Raw genomic sequence first — 23,340 nt, 5'->3', positions numbered from 1 at the left:
AGTTTATGTAATATGTATATATGCATAATATTTCTTTTTATATTTTATTGTTGTCGAGCTGTATAGAGTCGTTGACTGAAGGCTAAACAAAAAAAAATTTCAAAAAAAAAAAATGTAGGTACATTATAATAATGTGGGTACTGGGTAGTTATGAACATTTAGGAATTAAAATATACAATATTTTTTTTATTTTAGTTTTTTATTTTTCCCATTAGCCTTTAGTCATTGACTATTAGTTAGCCTAAACAAAATGTATACAATAGATAAGATAACAGTTTATATATAAATATATATTATTATATATAGGTATATAATATCTTTATATATATACATATATATATATATACACTAAGGTAATATAGATAATTAAATTGTAGGTATAGTCTAATATACAATGAAAAGATAAATAGAAAAAAAAACCCAATAAACCTACAGACAGAAACGTTTATTAATGATCTCCAAAAGGAGATTAATTAGTGGGGCGATTAAAGAGCTAAAAATTAAAAATTGGAATTAAATTCAGATAAATCATTCGAGACGGAATCTATGGAAGAAGTAACCGTTTTGGTCGCAGCAGCATAGAATTTCCTTGGAAGCTGCCGAGCATGAACTCCTGGGACCTCGTTTGACGAAACCTTTGGAGGTGTTTGTACATTTGTATTGCCGTTAGAGCGGAATGCTAATTTCTTGTTTTTGGACTAATCGAACATTTTATACGACGAGCAACCCTTAAAGTTGGCAGTGTGATCACCAGTGCATAAAGTGCATTTTTCCGGTAGATCACGCGGCTTGACGCAATCTTCAGTGAAATGATCCTGGCCACATTTCACTCAGCGAGGAGGGTGACAACAATATTTAAGCGTATGCCCATAGGATTGGCACCACTTGCATTGAGAGTGACCTCGAGCTTTTCTTAGTCTTGGTTTTTCAACAATGTTTTTAAAATTAAGTAAATTTGTGACATAAAAATATTTCTATTAAATTCATTGTTCTCAAATAGCTCAATAGCAAAAAAAGATAGTGGCAACTTCTTGGTCCTATTAATAAAATTAGATATTCTTACGACTGAGAAACCCAGCACAGATAGAGCAGTTTCAATCTCTTATAATGCTGTGGAATGGTGAATATTTCGAATGACTACTTTAATTGGGCGTAAATGACATGGATGAAAAGTGTGGAAAGAATACTTCTTATTCTCGTCCATGAGATAATTTAAAATTAGTACGTGATATTTGCAGTTTGAAGTTTTAATTTTTGAAACATCGTTGAATGCTGATAGGATGAAGCCATTCGGCCTCGTAATACGGATAAGGTCACTCTTGAACGCATTTAAATTGACAATATTTTTTACGAATATTAGGGGAGACTTCAGATCCTCAGGTTCCAAGGGCTGTATAACCGATGATTTAGAGTCAACCGTGACTGAATCTTGAATATATGATGTCATGGTGAGGTAGGTACCGTGGGAGGGCTGAAGACCTCAGTTGATGAATCGAAATCGTTCGCGAGAGCTGCATATTTGTTAGTAGAGACGAAGATTTTGGATTTTTTGTCACCGGCTCTAGGCGACGACGAAGTTGATGATGTTGAAGATTTCGTTTGTTAGGTGTATTAAGACGCGACATTTTCGGTTTTTATATAAATATAAATAAATAAAAAAACACCGTATTTTAATGAGCGATAATAATACTAAAGATAGGCATACCTGTGCGATAACACTAACGGGCGCGAATCGTGTGTACGCTACGACGATCGACGCTGAAATGATATACAATATTATCTTACCATAAAAAAAAAATAGGAGAACGAATTTAATCATTTTTCTAATGTAACATACACTTATAAATAGTGATATATTTACGGATTTGTAACTTAAAAAGCGTTATTGTACGCCAGCCTACTTTGTTTGAAATAAATTTAACAAGTTTTGCCATTAAATCAGTATTGCTATTGAGACCAAAGCGAAGCCTTACCATTTTATGTGTAGATAAATAACAATATTGTAATACAATTCGGAAATTCATGTTGTACGATTTTTACACATATGCACATACTTATGCCTACGTTGATTTATTTTTCATTTTAATGATATCAATGTATGACGCGACAAAGTAGAAAGAAAGTAGCAAAAATATAGATTTGAGTGACATGAACGATAAGACAAATATTAATGATTTTTGACTAGAAAATAATTAAGAGAAAAATGAGAGAATTAAAAATGAAAAAAAAAAACGGCACTACATATTTTTAAATCTGTGGCCAATATAATATAAAACGCAGATGTGATTGTCCTATAAATCTTTGTACGTTCATTCTAAATATAGAATATTATGAACTGTGAAGGTATAGTTTGTATATTGAGATGGTTTCTGTGGTTTAAACACTGTCTTCTAAATCTCGTACACTTTTTTAACTGACACCTTACCCTTGCTTAACTTACCTTATAATTCGAAGAAAATCCTTGTGAAATCACTGGTTTACTTTGGATAGTAGCTTAGAGCTGATTGTGTAAATAACACCTATTGCCTACCCTTTCCTTGAAATTTTCCGCTTTAGTTTTTGGATGGTTTGCCCGCTTTACTCTTTTGTACTTAGGTAAAAACAAGATTCTGGGTGTTTTTGCTTCTATGCTGCAAAACTAATTTTATTGTGGAGGGGGGTGAATTCCCTGTGTATCGGTTTTTTAAGACATCAGATTGCAAACATGATTGCTGGTAAAACTACGTTTTTCCAATATGTGGATTTACCAGTCACTGTGTTCTTAAAGATCTTTTGATTTCTTCGTATTCCGGGTCGAACCCACTCCAACAAATCGCGTCATATGGGTGACTGAAAACAGTTAACAATTCGAGTTTACCCAACCGCGACATCATTTCTTTATAATACCTGCTGCTTAGTCTGCTTTCGAGGTTTTCCTCGATTTTATTTGAGGAAAAAAAACAAATTAGCATTAAAAGTAATTGAAAAAAATAGGACTTACGCCTTGTATATTCTTATTATATTATATGAAATACGATAAAATTGCATACCAAAAATATTATGCAGATATATTATGTATGACAGTAGTAGAGTTTATACGAAATGGATATTTTTGTAAGTTTAACATAAGTCGTAATTAGTTATTAGAACGAAAAAGAAATATCTCGTCCATTTCTTTAGTTTATTTTTCGTTGGCCAACCGTCATTTTTTCTTCAGCTAAAATATACCGATTTAAAAAAAAATAATGATAAAATAATAATTGTCCAAAAATACTTTATTATACACTTTTGAAATAACAGCAGCGTCATTATATGCGGACATCTGTGCTCTAAAATATAAAAGTTTTTTTTTTTTTACCGAGCGATTCGTTAAATAGCATAGTAACTTAAAATGAATTTAAAAATATTAATAAAGTAGCGATCAAAAGTTTTTAGGAAAAAAAGTAATATCGAAAACTGCATGTATAATGACCTCTAACTTTTACATTTATCGCAGATTCTGTTAATTTGATTTTTTTATTCCATGATTTAAGCTAAAAATCATTTAAGAATAAAAATATAAATGGTTACGCGATTTGCCCACTCTGATGTGTCTCAAAATATAAACGTGACTTTTAAACATTACTTATTATAGTACCTACATCATTCAAAAAATATTATATTTAAACCTCATAAATGAATATAATATACGTTAGTATACTGAAATAACTCCAATAAGTAAATACCACATCATGTGATAAATATTTTTAGAAAAAAATGTATAACCAAATCGCTTTAAATCGTCGAATATCATTATACTTAAAATAAATTACGCAACAAGTATTTTGAAATCGCGTTATTTGAAAGTATTAGAGTTTAATACTTGCGATGAGAGAAACGATGTATAGTAAGTATAGTATAATAGGATTTTCAAAGTTCTTACCAAAACTTACATTGAAAATAGTAAGTAGTGGTTATGCGCTTGCGAGGACTTTATATTATATAAGTTTTTGTGTATAATATTGTCAAAGCGAGAAATATGAATTTTTACAGTGTCTTACAGACTATTCACAGTTTGTAATTATTATAAGTAGAAAAAAAGCGGGTAAGTCGTGGATGTCGCTCTGCTGTAGGTACAGTATAAGTTACAAGTTGGTTACTGTAACGGATGGAATTAAATTTGAATCCAATGATATTATATCATTTATTCGAAAAACGATTCTGAGCGAAGACGATTTATCTGTCTAGGTCCTAGACTCTAGGATAAATTATAGATTATTAAAAAATATCAAATCTTAGATTTCAAAAGAAAAATTTTTATGAATTTCTAGCTTACAATAATTAGCGAAGTTTCGTAATTTTTAAGTATGTTGTCGAAATTCAACCTTTGAATGCTTATAAAAAAAATTTAACGTTTTCGGTTAATTTAATTAAAATTAAATTTCTTTCTTTTATTTTCAACTGCTATTGCAAAAATATGTTCAATAGACATATTTAGCTTAGCTAAATATGCTCAGAATCTAAAAATAATAATCATGCAATTATGCGTCTCTATATAAGTAGTACAACAACTTTATGGGTATAATGTAGGTACTATACGTACTATACAAAACTTTGAATAAATTCCCGTAATAGGTATAGTAATATTATAACTATATACTTACTAAAATATAGTAACCTATGAATAAAACCATGAATAATAATTAAAAATCAAAGATCATTAATTAAAAGAGCGTAAAGTATGACAATATCATACGTTATGATTTTGTAACTTTAGGGTATATAAGTAAATCATATGTATTATAATAATATAATAATAATAGAATCTATTAAAAAATATTATGAATTTATTAAATACGCATTATAGTCTATAATGATATTATAAAGTAGGTATGTTAATATTTTATGAATATTTTTACGTTACGGCTTTTTTTTTCTATATAAACTTATTATGTATAATTTTATCGTGAATTAATTGAGTTAATTGGGTAATATAATATCTTAGGTACATAATTTTAATGCGATTAATTACAACGTCGATATACTGTATTTACCTTATGTATTTATGTGTTCTATAATTAATGTTACGTTGAGTATTCATCGTCTTTAATAATTATATTCTTTTTATTATTAATAAGAGAATGTTACACCCACGCATGCACCGTTTCCACCTAATGAACGCATAACATTTTCGAATATTTTAATTTTAATGCGAGTTATGTGCGTTTTAAAATGTAAAAATTACTCACAATTTTAAAGTACACTAGCCATAAAATTATAGCATAAAAAAATTGGAGAAAACTAGTAATCGTACTCTTAAATTTGACATTTGTAGATAGATTAATAATTCATCCTGGTATTAAATATAACAGAGTTTAATGGACTATTCAGAACATACAATTTGACGTAATACTATGATGCATTTGTAAGACGAAGACAACGCATAGTGCGCTACAGCGTCTTCTTAAATATTAATTCAAGGTTTGCGCTATATATGATATTATGACGAAGAAAAAGTATTATCGGCTTTTCGAGCGATTAGCTATTATACTTATCTGGTGATTTTTTATGCAATAATATTGTTTTATGACAATAATAATATAACTACGTTGTAATATTTACATCATAAGGATGGCGTCTCATCGAGTATAAAGTAAGCTAGTAGTTGCTATGTCTTTGTAAAAGACCCACTCGATGGCTTAAATTAATAAATAAACATACATTTTTCATATTAGATTTTTCAGAAACAACAAACACACTCGATTCGTGTTTACCAAGTAAATCAAAAACCGGAAAATTATTATGTATAACTATCGTGGCTCACTAGAGTAAACCGATTTTCCAAAATCGCATTTCAAAAATATTACACGATGTACAACGCATACCGAATGATTCTGATCATTTTTTGGGTAGACACAGCGTGACGCCAATAAATTCCGTCGGCATGATAATAATATAATACGTATCCTTTTTCGGTCTGATGCTGCGAGTACAAAAAACGAAAAAAAATCAAAAATATTTTCCATCAGGCGGAATACACTGTTGCAGGAGTATGATATCATGGGTGGGCAAAAGGGTGAGGGTGTCTCCCCACAAATGTTGGTTAATTTTTGTCGTATATGATGATAAAGCAATGAAAGTACATTAGTTACCGGCTTACCACTACGTAACGCGTGTTTTGAGAGCAGAAAAAAATGCTTGCTCCATTTCAAAAAAAAAAAATCTGAGCACGCCACACTGATGCACCGAGATGATTCGATATCGTACGTCGCGTTTTTACATCGCATAATTATGTATGATGCACCCCGTATGACGTGTACTCGTGTTTTAAACTTATAATATTGTACATTTGTTGTGACAACATTTCCAGTCTATAACAATATCATTACACTAGCGCATTACGAAAACTAATGCACACGCGGTTTGCGTATAATACTAAAATAATTACTGATTATAACAATCGTAAAATTTTAACAGACAAAAGATACTCATGTACGTACGCTACATACGCCAGCGTGGCGGGACTGTATTTATTTATCATCATTTGATATATTTAATTATAGTTTACGAAGTTCGCGTAAACTGCCATGGTTTTGATGGAATAAAAAATGGTAATCACTGTAATGTATATAAGTAGGTATATGTAATGTGCACGAGGCTCGTGGAAAAAGTTCGACGGGTAACACCTACCTTGTCATATTATTTTTATGATTATTATCATGTTAATGTGTGCATACTACACGTAGGTGTGCAGGGATTACAACCGAACTGATTTTTAAGGATTTCTGGGGTATTATTGAAAAACATAATTTCATCATCATCGTGATATAAACTCCTACACGTATTTATGAAAACATTAAAGTGAGTGAGGTAACGTATATTATGTGACCTATACATGGGGTGGCTTTTTCAAACGTGTAATACACATGTTACATTGTTTTTTGGTAATATTTTTAAACAATTAATATTATACGTGGCGCTTTGCCTCATATTTCCAATATTATATGCTATAATGCATGTTATTTAATTAATAATTAATGCCCAATTGATAATTTTTGATGGTAGCGCAATAAGTATAGTTAAACTATAATAGTTTACAAGAATATGACAAACACCTACAACAATTTTGATTCGTAGTAATACACGGATTTCATCGGTGACGATGGCACTGTTACTTGAAATTACAAATATAATTGAAGACATTTCGTATTCTCAGATGAATCATAAAATAATAGTAAATAGTAATATATATTACGAGTATGTTAAAAAAGCAACAAAAAAACAAAAGTTCAAAAATGATATAACAGTAAATTTTGGCGTGAACCATCTCTTAAATAAAATGCAATGGGCTATAGTATATCTTAAATGTGCTGTATTTTTGACTACCTGATTTTCGTCTAATTTGGAGTACTCCGATATAATAGTCATGTTTTCTGCAGTTTTCATACACATCATGTATAAACTTCCGATTTCTAAATCTACAGCAATCTCAATGTGGCAGGTTTGACTATTCCTTCGATCAATTATTACTTTATTAGTTTATGGTTCCGGATTCGCAAATTCTATAATAATCGGTCAACCGCTTTGCTTAAAACCGTATACTCTAAACAAGATGCTTACAAGTATTATCTACAATCTTCGGTCGTCGATCGATTACTTCAAAATCTTGTAGAACAGACATGTTTAAGTTTTTAGTATGGAGAGTTCATTACAAATTATGTGAATTCGTAAGAATTATATTTATCTTATATCGAATACACGTGGCATACTTATAAATATTTTAAGCAATCCGGACAGCTATACGAAACGAATTTCCATCATCCGCGTAGGTATTAAAAACAAATTCCACCCGATTTATTTTTATCGGTAAATGCGAAGATACATGCACTTAAACGCGCATCTACCTAATACACTATACAGACGAGACGAGGGTGATGGTAGCCGCGGTGCCAATCGGTGTGGGCGATGGTGGGATAGATGGAGTGGGTGAAATTGCTGCAGCAGGTGTGTAACCCGCCACCGTTGCAGTCCACTCGTTGCACGCACGCGTACTTGAAAATTATTTAGACGGGTTATGCAAATTTTAACGACCCCGACGTCGTAAAATACTCGGAAATAAGTTATGATCTCGTTGTATAATATACAACTTGCAGCGTTCGCGGGCGGTGGCGCTGGGGTGGCCTGGACGACAGGGTACCTATGTATATAATAATATATACATTATATATTATAATAATAATAAAATAGCTAGGCAATGTTTATTACGATCCTTATTCTGCCCCGATAATATTAAGTACGCATTAACGGTCAACTACGACATTAATATATTATTGTATAATATACATATATGCATCATATAATAAAATAACGACAATATTGTATTAAGTAGGTATAGCATAATAACAAAATGTTATATTATACACGCGTGTCTATACAATACGAGTAATATCGGTATATTGTGTCGATGTATGTGTACAAATGACGTGGTGCAACTTTACAACTCTAAAACGCCACTGACCGATATCTCGAGAATTGATTACTGTACGGCAAAACAATCAAAGACGGCCCGCCGACACCTATTTATTAATACGCTCTGTGGCCATTAAACAGCATATCTTTAGAGTGGCAACATAATAAATCTGAAAACGTTTTCTTCAAGTATATACAGGACTATAATGAAATATATATTATATATATTATATTATATTATATTGTATAATATATATAGATACTCGAGGGTTTTGAGTATATACTCAACACCGTGAGTAGATATGAAGTAGATAGATGACTATCCATCTTTTTAGGACCTTTAAATATTTTTTTTATTTTATTTTTTTTTTTAATTAATGAAAAGATGAAAAGGCTTCAACAGCTTAGGTTATTAGCCTACAGAAAGTTATAACAATGTAAAATTATAAATGTTTACAACTTATTGTTTAAGTGTATATAATAAAAAAATTTGTATATAGCTTCTGTGTTTTCTTCGCTGAGGGCAAGTTGGAGAGAAGATGAATTTTTGAATATTTTCCGAGCTACGGTGTATTTTGGACGTCTAATGACAATGTGGTCGATCGACAGGTCCACGTTGCAAGCGTCACATAGTGGAGCGGGTTCCTTGGTGATGAGGTATGAGTGGGTGAGATGAGTGTGTCCTATTCTGGCACGGGTTATAATGACCTCATCCCTTCTTTTGAGGTTACAGGGGAAATTCCATTTTTTTATGGAAGGCTTGATATTTCTCAGTTTATTTGAGAGAGGAACGCTGGTCCATTTTGTTTGCCATGTGTCAGAGATTTTGGTGTTAATAATGTCGAGCAACTCTGAGGATGTAGTTAGGTTTATTTTTAAGGCATTATGAGGAAGTGTGGCTTCATTTGCGGATTTATCTGCTCTTTCATTGCCAGAAATGCCGACGTGAGAGGGGACCCACATGAAAAAGAAAGTTTTGTTAGAGATAGATATCAGTTTTTGGATGTGTTGTACTAGTTCATTCTTGGAGTATGGATTTGAGATAGATATTAAAGTACTCAAAGAGTCGCCTATGATGGTGAAAGAATCTGAACTTGAGGAGGAGGCGATTTTCAGTGCTTCAAAGATGGCATAAGTTTCTGCTGTGTAGATATTGGTGCTAGGAGGAAGTGAGAATTTATGATTTTCATGACCTATGATTGTTGCAAAGCCCACTCCATTAGAATTTTTGGATGCATCAGTGTATATGTGTGTACTGCTGGAGTATTGTTGAGACATTATTTCCGAGAAGAGATTGCGGATGATAGTGCTGTCAGTGGAGTGTTTGCAGTAGTTGGTGAGTTGAGTGTTGATATTCGGAGACCACAGCCAAGGGGGCGACGGACGTTGTACTTTGCTCAATGTTTGAGTTTGAAGGCCGAGATTTTCACTGATAATTTTGAAATATTTAAATATTTTTATTAATACTATTATTAATGTACTAACAAAACTGTAATATTTGAGAGACTTTTGATATTTTCCGCCACGCCAGTTTAATAAAAAAAAACTTTTTTGAACGATCAAAAAATTAAAATGTTTAATTAGGCAATCAACAGAATTTTATAAGTGTGAAATCGAATACGGATGATTGTAAAATAAGAGGGGTTCATTTTTATTATTTTTCAGTAAGTATAGTAATCGAAGGAAATTCTAAATTATTATCATAAACAAATTAATGTAATATTTAAACAATACCACTTTTCTGATAAACCTTTATGTCCATTTATACAGAAGCGTTTTTTGAATTATTCCAATCAATCATTATTTTAAATTTAAAAAATATAAAACACACCCTATATCCACCAAAATAATGTTTTTTTTTTTGTTCATAAGCTGAATGATCTACCAAGTATGCTCAGCCCCTCTGATACTTAAATAAATACATATATTAAGTTATACTTGTAAAAACTATATTTTAATATAGGTACCTAGTTTAGAAATTTTTGTAAAATTTTAAGATTTTCCTGGGGTGATACAAACAAAATTCTTAAAATAAGGAACACCCTTATTTTTACCGTTATTGTATGAGCTGTTGGTTTTAGATTCTGAGCGGAGGGATGAATATATTGATTTTACAATGTTTCGTTTTTTGTTTTGTGTGTCTGTGTAGGTACATGATAAATGTTGAAATAATGCTTAAAAGTTCATCTTTAGTAGCTTTTCCTGTTTAAAAAAGAATCTAGTTGGTGGATTGGTCAAATTTTGAATTTTCCAATATTTTTTAAAAGCACAGGAAAAAATTCACTGAATGTTTATATTGGTGTATTTTTATACATCAAAAAATTTTCAAAATATTTCAACAATTTTTAAGTTATTTAAAGACATTTGAAATTTTCCGTTTTTTTTTTTTGTTTTATCCTATAAATGTCAATAAAATTTTATCCGTTGGGGAAAAAAACTTGAAAATTTAATACAAGGTTCATGACTAGGATTGAAATATTTAATGGAGATAAAATGATTTGAAAATCATAGTAAATAATATTGACCTATAAACACTTTATAATTTATAAAAGTTGTCTGAAAATTATATACAAGAATAACCTAACCTAACATAACACATTTAATATATTTATAACTCAGAAACTATAGAAAATGTAATTTATAAACATCAAAATATCAGCTCAAACATTAACAGTTCCTAATTAAGGGCCAGCATGTTACTCATTAAAAAAAGCTGTTTATCGCTACAAGATTCCTGTGACAGTATATACTTTCTAAATGGTTTTTATAGGTATATATCGTAAATACGTACAAATTTCTAAAACCAACATTTGAATAAACGTTTTATAAAAAAAGTAAAAAATGAATATGAGCATACTTGGGATATCATCAATTGTATCTACATATACCTATATAGAATCATTATATTATGTGTGAAAAGATTGTTTTTGAAATATTGTTAAACTCAAGACCTTATATAATATTATAATACGAATAATATCTTTTATACCTTATGAGTCATAAAGTTATGACTACACACGAAATTGTAGTACTATAGATATTATATTATTATATCCTACAAGAGTACTACGCTATTAAATCATAGGTAGTGAAAATGAATCATAAAAATGCAGTTATTATTATTTGAGGAGAAGATATTATTATTAATATTATTTTTTTTTAAAGAAACCTCGACAAAAAAATATTATTATAACATGCACATTGTACATAATATAGACACTATATTATAGTACAGTTATGCAATATGTATATTTGTCCGGGGAAAAATCAAGTGTGTATATTTTATAAATTATAATTGAGAGAGTAAATTAATAATATTACTTATTATATAATACCATACCTTTGAAAGAATCAAACACAATTTTACAATATAAGGAAATTAAATCAATGCATATTATATTAAATAATTGATATTCTTAACATTATTATTACTATATAAATTTCGTTGAGGTACTTATAAAACATTGTTCATTACCTACGGACAAGGAATATTATGTATTGATCAGAAATTCGTATTGGCAATCGGTGAAATCTTAAAATTATAAAATCGATGTTATTTGATTTAACAATAATTTAATATATTATGTTGAATTATGCTTGATAAATAAATGCCAAAAGACCTACATTGTTGATTACGCAAATATCAAACGTTAATATGTAAGTCAGAAAATATTTGTAGAGCAAAATTTTACTAAAATAATTAGTTTAAAATACGAAAATTAGTTTAAATAACGTTACAGAGGAGAGCTTATATTAAATTAATGGGGGTAAAGTACTCCTAGATTTCTCACCGTTAATATCGATAAAAATTATTATTCTTGTTAATTAATATTTATATTACTCGAACCATTATTTTTTGTTTAAGACTAGAAGAACATTCAAATAATATTCTAAAAAGTAAAGATAATAATAAATACACACCATTATTATGGGAAAAGTATGATATAAAAATTAAAAACTATAATTATTTTCTGTAAAAATGATGTGTAAAAAATAAATAAGTAAAATAAAATAAAGGTATCGATAAAACTAACATCACTAATATCGTTTACATTATAATTATATTTCTCCCGGAATCTGTGATTGGTTTTCCTCTGTTTCGTGTTTAAATTGGGTCTCCATCAAACTCGTCTCGGGTCTTATTAAAATTAAATACGGTTATATTCTAGGAATATTGAGATCAATTTCAAAGCAAAATAATGTACCATTAATAAAAACGGAGAAAGTTGGTAACTTCTTGGCCATAAATTAGGAGTCGAATGTAAATAATTGCCATTCAGTGATTTACTGTAATGGACGTGTTAAATATGAATGAAATGATAGATTCATTGATAAATCATTGCATAATATAACGAAAAATAATTGTGAGCTTATATAATTATAATATAGCACTTATCTATATTATTTCTTAAACGGATCGCTAGATATTATATTTTATTGTAATCCATTTTATTATATCAATAATTTAACATGATACATTATACCAGTGAAATCAAACTCAAATTACTTACGGGCCATATATTTTTTCAAAAAAAATTCGCGGGCCAAATTTTAATTGCCATTTTTATACTTATACACTAGAAACTAAAGACAAAATGAAGACAAAAGTACATCCAAAATCCATTTATTTAAATGTGACTTAATATATCATGAACGTTAGATAATATTATTATTTAATATTTTATTAACAATTTTAACAATTCTTTTTATATTTTTGTTAAAAATGATTTTTATTGCGGGCCACATAGAAAGGGTTTGAGGGTCACTCGTGGCCCGCGGGCCGTATGTTTGAGACCACTGCATTATACCATTATAATTTGATCATAACTGACTCTTGTTATTTTTGAAACTATTTGGAATATGAATGTTTTGTCATCTCGACGAATTTTTACTATTTCTATGAACAATATATTATATTATATAAACATTTCAAGTTTTAAAATAAGCTCATTTACAACAATAGCTACTGGTGTCTGGAGATTTCCCACTAAATATGTGGTGCATCATAAAATCCGTTCAAATAAACTTTAAAAATACTTTTTTACGAATATTATAGGCATGCATTTTTAAAACATTCGTCGTTGCTTGAATTTTTGAAATTTATGTAAAATATTCCGCTAGAGAAATCAATTTCACTACAAATAGATATATAATAGTATAAGTAGTAGCTGTAGGTATTACACACAAAAATAATTTATATTCTATGAGATAGGTAACATACTGTATTCAAGGATATACGTTTAGAATACGATATTTTATTTTATTGTGAAGGTTATATTATTACATCATTCACTCGTGCGCACTAATTTTATCATTTTTTCATACATCGATAAAAAAAAAAATAAGCACAATATTATATCGTATACAATCGTCGTTAAACAAGACGTGTTTCGATATCCGTTACTGTTCACGGTTGGCTGGTTCTGATGCGTTTACAAAAGTTTGGCGAATATAATATACTTGCTTTATATATATAAATATATGAGTCTATATTAAGGTTTTACGGCGCATATTGTTTATTATCCGCCTAATGATTCGAAAACGAAACGCCATATATAATGAAATATATATATATATGTAATAAATGAACACATTATATAAAATGTATATACAATATTATATTATTAAGTATTATTTTAAAGTACCCTTATGATGTAAGGTTTAGAGCGCGTCAGACAAAGCCGCCAAGAATGGTGAATAATCTATCCCATCGAATACAACGATTGTGCGTGAGTATAACATTTTGTATTGATTGATTAATACGAGTACACGGCCACGCGAGTATAAGATAATTTGATTTTTCTCACTCTGTATATTATTATTATGCCAACGATACAATAAATTATTAGTAATTTCTTAAGAACTAATCTATGTCCAATATCGATACGTAATACTAATACGTATACCAAAGGATGATTTTCACCTATTAAATTTCGTCTTAGAATTTACATTCACCGCCGTCATAAGAAATACACGCAAAACGAAATAACTACTTGCAGGTCATTAGTTCGAAGAGTGAATTTTAATATTTATATATGTATAGGTAGATACATGAATATTATGTTGCAGGGGCAGACATGTAGGTACGGTTTAATTTATAAAAATGGACGTAATTAATTAATTGCATGTTTGATAAAAAAAGAAAATATAATTTTATACCATAATAATATTATAATAATAATAATAATAATAATATTAAGAGAATGTCAGCGCACTATTTGTTTTCTGTCTCTGGCTCACACTCAATATAGACAAAAGGCATTTACGCAGAACCGTTTTTTCTATGTTTTTAATTAATCTTGGAGTAAAATCACCCATTACAAAAAAGATAGAGAATAATATCTTTGAGAAAATTACTTATCAATATCATATTTTATTTTGTATTTGACTTTCAAAATAAACCAAAAAATGTTGTGAATTTAAATAATTATTAAATTATTTTGTGACAATATTTAGACAAATCGATATGACGTCATTTCCTCAAAAATATTATTCTCTATCTTTTTTATAATGGTAATTTTATTCTAAAATTACTTAAAACTTAGAAAAAACTTATTCACTGTAAATTTCTTTTTCTTTTTTTATGTTGACTGTTGAGCATGGACTATAGAGAAAACAAATAGTGCGTTGAAATCCTCTTAAAAACTTTACAAGAAACACTCCTATAAGACAAAATATATCAGAATAATATGTTCGTGAATGTGTATAAGTAAAATAGGTGCCGCTTGATGTATAGTATATGTCACACTAATAACAATATTAAAATATATTAATTGAGAATAAAAATACCTACGTGTTTTGTACATGGCCGTACGGAAGAAATTTATACTATTACAACAGAAAACGAATGAGTATATTATATTATATTATGTGAAGAAAATCAGTAGACCGTAATATAGTCGAAAACTCGTCAAAAATAATCAGAGACGAGAATTTAAAAACTTTTTCGTGTAGGAACTTACGCCTGATGGCCATGGGTGATTTTCACCTTCTATTTCTCGTGTAGGAACTTACACGCTCGTCCATCATCATAAATACGCTAATACGCACAACACGAAATATTTAATCGCACGGGATCATTAGGATGAAGAGTGGTTTTTATACGACTTATAATCATAATAAATTATACACATATTTTTTTAGTGGCAACCTGCAGGTAAGTACGATTTTATTTTTCAACCGAAAGTCGTCGCGTCGGTGACGGTGACATAATATGTCATACGATCGTCTGCACAAAACAGTATTTAAGTGGTGCGTTTTGTGTCAAAATGAAACACGGGATATGACGGCAAACGTTGCTAAAATAACTACGTGGACAGAACGCAACTCGAGATTTTTGACGTGGTATCCTATCCAAACACAAATCATATATGAAATCTTATACATTGTTTACGTGCATATAGTAAAAGCTAGTCTTACAAGTAGGACGAATAATTTCTTTTGATGCAATTAAAACTCATATGATATTCGAAATAATCTTAACGATACACTTTGCCATCGAAAAATATACTATTATATCGTATATTATTTTAAAAGATGATTAGTCTCCATAAATATATTGTAAATAGTATGTATAATATTCCATTATATTACCCAATATTATATTTATATTTAAATTTAAATTCTTAAATACTTATCGCATTAATAATAGGTAAATCACTGTATTCGTATTGTAACTGAATATCATAAAAGTATGATGATACGACGAATATTTAGGACGTGGATTTTAAATTTTAACTGTTTGGAAAACAAGAAAAATTACATTTCAAAAAGTTATTAAATGTTATATTATGTAATATATATATAAACTCTCATATATGTGTCGAAATGTTGAAATAAAATACAAAAGATGGACCGTCGAAATTACCAAAAATCTTCCAAAAAGAATACAAAAAAATGCAAAATAAAAGTTTTGTTTTCGTGTTCTTACTATGCGCGTGAGATAACAATAATTGAAGTAATCGTAAATGGAAACGGGGCTTGAGTATTCTCTGTACAGGCGGCTTGACGTAATAAAAAATACTGCGGACAAAGGCAGATAATATAATATAGTATAATATTTGTTCAAAAGTTTATTTATACTTCAAACTATAATATATATCGTCCTAAAATGTAAAAATGTCATAAAAATGAGAAAGCAAAAAATAAAATAAAATACAAGATAAAATAGTTTCATTTTTACTATTATTTGATGTATGTATAAATCAAATTTTGTATGAATCAATTTTGTTGTCATTGAGCTGTGGTCTTCTAGAGCACCACAAACAAAAACGCAATTCATGTTTAAACATAGACATTCTTTATAACATATCATTATATTATATAGTGTTCAATATTATGGGAACATGTGTTATCAATATCAAAATTCTTATTTCATACAATAAATAATTGTGAATCAATGTGTCGTCGAGTCAAACAATAATTTTGCCAGTAAAAATATTACGTTAGATGTATTTCATTTTAAACGGCTGCACGAAACCAATATAATATAAATTGGCACGTGTTACGCTTTTAGCGACAATAAAACGAATATGAATTAAATGATACGCATATTATGATTTTTTTTTTTTTTTTTGATTTATTTAATAAACCAACGAAAAACTTCGATTTGTATTTTAATTAGTATAGGTGTGGCTGAATATTCGATCACGTATGATTTTAAAATCGAACCACAGTAATTCGTTAAAATTGTTATAAATTTGTACATATAACACTGCATTACTAGACATGAAATTTAATCACCCAGCTATATTTAAAAAAACTATAAATATATTTTCGAATAATTTCAGCGATTAATGAATATTCGTTTGACAACTATATAGCAACTATACGTAGACACTAGAAAGTCTCCAAATTTTAAATCTATTTGTCAATGGTATACCTTTTTTTCATTATTCTATTGAAATATAGTGTTACTATTAATTCTGGTCGTCACCCATCCGAGAGCTAGTGACATCGGATGATGCTTGACTTCAGATTACGTTTTGTAACCGAGACTAACCATCGCGCCATACCATGGCACTGTTATCATTATTATTTTTAATAAAACATAAAGCTTATGATATTGTAGAAAAATGTAAAATAAGTTCGTTATTCGTTGAATAATAATGATTTCAAAAAATATCACGTGTTGCATTAGATAAACGTAATATACAATGAAAAATAAATAAAAAACATCTCCCTAGCTGTGTATAAACGAGGACCTGCCTATAAACTTACCTAGCCATCGATTAATACGGATTTCGGACAAAACCATGCGCAGCAATAATGTCTCAGATACGTGCATATGAGAGATTTTCTTTTTAATCTTAAAAAATATCGGGAAAAAAGTGCCCTAGCGACGTATCTAAAATAAACTACAAGCATACCAACTGTAAAACATGTAACTACATGGTCATACATATAAGCACAGCTTATTTTTGCCAAGTGTTGTAAATTTTATAATGATTAAGATAAACTTTAAGGCTAGAAATTATAGGTACCTAAATTAAGGTTTCACGTTGAAATTACTCGGCTTACAAACAATGTTACATCAAAGTAATAAACAGTCGCGTTGTTTTTCGAGGCTATGTTTATAGTAGGTATATATTATAACTACACAAAGAGCTTTTAGATTTTAGGTTCTGGGCGAAGCGACGGAGTTATTTCTTTTACTCTGTAAACACTTTTCGAGGGCAGTAAAAGTGCTCTATAATGTTCAAGTTGCGTATAATTTAGGTTATTGGGAAATGTATTATATTTGTATTTAAAAAAATAAAGTAATTACATTTACAAAATTAAAAATTCTAATTATTTCTCGGATTATTTGAAAGCTATTAAAACGCATTTCACGTTGAAATATTTATATTCACTTATGCATTTAATAATTAATTTAATAAGTACTTCTTCTTCTCAGACTTTTTACAGTTGCAATAACACAATAACATGCATAATATTATACAGAATAATTTACAAGTATGCTCAATGCTAATTCATGATATCTTCCATTTAAGTATCTATATATATATATAATATATATAGAAATTATGATCTTTATAATTATATGAGCTTAAAAATTCTAAAATCAGGATATGAATTAATAATAATATGTATTATAATTTCTAATACTTTCTTATATTGTATGACCTAAATTTATAGATTATCAGGTGGCAAAACAAGTTGATTTTTCAAAATTAAGATCCATCTTTTTTGTGCTATAAATTATTAAGCTGGTAATTTTTATGAAAAATCAAATGTAAATCAGTCGATGCTCAAACGAGTACTTTCTAAATTATACAACTAGATGTAAGTCTTATTATGAAACATTTTCCTTGGGAAGTACAAAAGTTATAATGGGGGTTATGATATAAAAACATTTATAGTTATTATTTATATTGTTAAATTAATTGCATATTACGTGATAAAATAAAAATAAATAAATAAATATATATTTTCTATATAATATATGTATATATATAATTTAAAAATTATTTTACTAAACTTTGATTTTAATAATTATGATTAAAAATAACTAAAAACATCATTTAAAAAAACACATAAGTTAAAAGCGTAAGGGTGATAATACTTAGCGAATCGCCAGCTGTATGTATAGAATACATTGGTAGATACCTAAACCTAATATATATCATACTATCTAGTATCTGTGTCTATTTATTCCGTGCTTTGTTATTGTTATTTATATGATTTCGTACAAAACATACCACGGAAATGATGAAAACAGCGTGAATAAAAAATATTCAGATTATTATACAGTTAGCCTACTAAATAGAAGTATCATGTTACCGCTCGAAACGAACAGAACAGACGTATAAGCACGTTGAAATGCCATAGATACTACAACGTTATTACGGTGCAAATAGGACACTGATAACGAATCCTTTGTTCGTCGTCCGTTCGGGTTATGTCATGATGACCTGGTTGAGAACTCAATTTCAAAGTAAAGCGGATGACACATTTATCTCACTACTGTATTCTTTTTTCGACTTTAGCATTTGCATAACAATATGATAAGATTGCCGTTAAAATTTATTTATTTTTCAATCTCAACTGCTCAGCTGAAGTTGACTCGGATTTTTCGTGTCGATAAATTAAAATCAAACTAGGAATTGAGATTAATAGATAATAATAACTTCTTATAAGCATAACGAAAATTCATTCAATAAAAATATTTGCGTATATGATTAGGTTATTACTTTAGTATAGCTATGGTGTATTGATAAATTATTATATGCGATTATATGCGATGAAATACATATAGGATCGAAGACAATCTAACTTTTTGAAAACCAAGGTTAAAAAATCTAAAAATATATACTCCTTAACACAGATTTTTTCTATAGACATTTTATATACAAATTTGCACAAAATTCGATATTTAAATGAAAATTATTTTAAAATATTATACAATATAGCATTATTTAATTTAATTTTTTACTGGAGGTGGGATGAATCAATAACAAAAATTATATTAATGAAATCTTTTATAATTTATTCATAGATTTTGTATTAGTATATCTTACCATTCAGTTGTTCCAAACGACCCAAACAATTCCATCTCTTATCGTTTTTTCCGAACTAAGGTCTTGCCGGGGAGCCTAAGTTGAAGCATGAGTAGTGTTAAGCCACAATCATATTTTGTGGTTACAATTTAGCTTTAGATAAGATAATATTTCGTGATTCCACTAGGATCCCTCTTCATACGATTTATGAACCACTGATACAATCCATGACGTAAATTTAAAGAAACATAACGCAGTGTTGTATAAAGATAAATTTTTAATTATCTAGATAAAAATAAAGATAATTGACAGAAAATGTATCTAGATGAAGATAGATTAATGCTATTTTCATTTGATGGTTTGAGATCATCGGGGAAGTTAGATTGCGTTAGAAGCTTATGCTTTTCATTTTTGGTGGATTTTGACTTGGAAATTAAAAATTTGTCCATATTGTGTACAACAGATAATAAATAACAATCGTTTATTCGAAATTTTGAGGTTGGTGGAATAACGTAAAAGTGGCTAGAGTAATAGGACAGTAGACAGTGTGTTCCTGTGTTTGGTCAAACTATTAAATTAATTATTGCATTTATGATTGGTCAATGGTATACAGAAATAAATTCTATTTTTATCTAATTATAAAACTTAATGATACAGATGGTTATCGGTGTAATATAAACATTATTAAAATATAGATTTACACTAATTATGTAGATATTACTGCAATATGCTAAAATTAGTATGTAGATATTTTATTTCATATTAAGTAATATTGATTATAATAGGTACTTATTATTAATCAATAATAATTTTGTTTCATGACAGTTTCAAATTAAAAGTGCAGAATACGGGTATGACTATGTATGTAGACGGTCGGCGAATACGATACGAATATGCTTATACGTATTTAGACCAAAATGTTAATTTATAATTAGCATATTACTAAGAACATGAAGAATAAAAGCATTGATTATAGAATAAACTATTATATTATATTCATATAACTGAATATGTAATAGTTAAAATAATAATTTGTGACTATTATGACGTAAATGTATAACACAACACCGAACATAAGTAGGTACTACGTATTGAGAATTGAAACAATTTTATTATATTTTAAAATACATGTTAATGTTTTATACTTTTTACTTATCAAATGAAAAATATATTTAGACTCTTAGGTACTATGAAAGAGTATTTTTAATAAGTATGCGACTACAGTACCTAAGTATTAACTAATACTATGTAAGTATTACGATATAGTGCTGTGATTTCGATTTTTTCATTAATCAAAATAATAATAAAGATATGCAATAATAGTATTATAAGACGCAAATCACACAGCGAAGATTTTCATACGTTTTAATATTTTACGTGACAAAATACGAAGCGAATAAATCTGTTCAAGTCGACAGCAGCTGCTAAGTTATACACGCGATATTATCCTATATTGTTTCAAAACGTTATTATTCATTTTGAAATTATATAAATATCAAAACTATAAAAAAACACGTCACAGGATCGTGTTTATCATTTTTTCACACAATTACATGAGTGCGTGTACACTGTACACAATATTATAGTTTAATATCGGTACGAAATATTTTAATGGGTTACAGGAATACTACTCCAATAGGAGGTTTTTGAAGGTACCAGTATCAGCTGGTATTAGCAATCTGTACGAAAAACTACTGTTAGGTACTACACAAAATTCTGATATCGAGTTTCGGTTGCCGAACAAACAAAATGAACACACATTACTCATTCGCAGGACACATTATTTTGGTGATATCGTACTCGATACGGTCCTCTGGGAAAAACGCAAACTTATCGAAACAAAAGTATAGGTAGTGTGCACTGTGTATAGTGTCATAAATTGAAAAGTAATGAACTATACATATACTTAAAAACAAATCCAAGCAAAACATGTAAGTACCTACTTCGACTTATCCCTGAATAATTGCTATTCTCACGACAATATTCTATACGTATACGTACATCGCACATCATAACTAAAAATGTTCGCTAATACATACGTATAACGCAAAAACTAATATGATGTATATTACACGAAATCTGTAAATAAATAAAGAAGTTATTCGATATGCTATACCTGCTTGTATAAAGTGTGTCATCAAGGTCGTGACGGAAAAAAATGGGGGGGGGGGGGGGTCGTCCAACATTTTTTCGGACCCCTAGACCCCCCCCCCCAGTTACGTCCTTGGCCATCGTTATAACTCAAGACCGAAAAAATGTACGTGGTAAAATATTATATAATATAATTATAATATTTATATAGGTAATAGTTCATTGAGACAAAAAGTCCGTTTTCCGGTTGTCCCCCATCTGGACATTATTATTATTATTATTTTAGACATTTTATACTGAATTTTATAAGCTGATGTTTAGTCATATAACCAAGAGAGTATTATAATTGTTATATCACGGCGGAGTGGGATGAATTTACTGATACTTCGATCTACAAGTCTCGACAAATTTTCAAATATAACTTGCTGTTAAAAACCACCCTTACACGGTGCACGGTCATACCACTCGTACATATTATTATTATTATGTATATTTACGTCGATGTGTCGAAGACTTTCGGTATTACAAGCGAACGGTTTGAGCTCAAATTTTTTTATAATCCCAAAGTCAATAATAAGACGAATATGACGACCGGCAGCGATTTCTGATCCGATCTCACGCGTATATGCGAAACGAGTGTGCGCCTCAGGAAAGAAACGGAAAAAAAAATACGAAAATCAATTACGACGTCGCCGGCGAAATATAACTTTGTTGCGAGCGGCGACGGCGTGACCGTTGTCACATTATTATTAAGTCGTATATACAATAAATTAATCTCCCGTCACGCGTCACCCAAAAACATTCGAAAAGTGTTCGGTTTGTGTATATATATGAAATCTGCGATGGCCTTGTGACGGCTTGGAGAGAGTGAGGGAGCAGAGAGTGGGCAAAAGATTATAAAAATCAAAAGAACTACCATACATTCTGCAGTGTCGCATCACGGACATCGAAAACTTCATGATTATTAGCCGTCGCGTTACACAAAAGTTTTTGGCAGAAGATTTGTCAAGTTTGAAACAAAACTCGAAACAAATAGATCTGTATACGCCTTTGCTCGGCTATATTATATATGTTTATAATATATATACCTATAAATATATATTAAGAGTATGTGCAGCTCAGACTTTATCTCTGGACGGACCGCATTTACTGCTGCTTCAAAGATAAGTACCTTTGTAGACTCTAACTGTCTTAGAGTCTATCCCCCCTCCCAAAAAAATGGAAGATTTTACATGTTCACAACATTTTGTAAGACATTTTTTTTACACTTGTAGAACAACACTCACAAGAAACCCGTATGGATCTGGGCTTCATTCCCCACACC

The 23,340-nt window shown here is 29.4% G+C and overlaps 1 protein-coding gene and 1 pseudogene across 2 annotated transcripts in view; both read right to left on the bottom strand.

The window, feature by feature from the left end:
- Nucleotides 1–23,340, bottom strand: part of LOC107173432 (leucine rich repeat protein connectin) — a 273,851-nt gene that overhangs the window by 135,788 nt on the left and 114,723 nt on the right. The gene's annotated exons all lie outside the window — the stretch shown is intronic.
- On the bottom strand, nucleotides 8,888–9,705 carry LOC149058884 (uncharacterized; annotated as a pseudogene).

This window comes from Diuraphis noxia, unplaced genomic scaffold (genome assembly GCF_037042655.1).
Source record: "Diuraphis noxia isolate RWA-SAM2 unplaced genomic scaffold, SU_Dnox_SAM2 contig0002, whole genome shotgun sequence".
NCBI classification, from domain to species: Eukaryota; Metazoa; Arthropoda; class Insecta; order Hemiptera; family Aphididae; genus Diuraphis; species Diuraphis noxia.
This window is presented reverse-complemented; position numbering and strand designations above follow the sequence as displayed.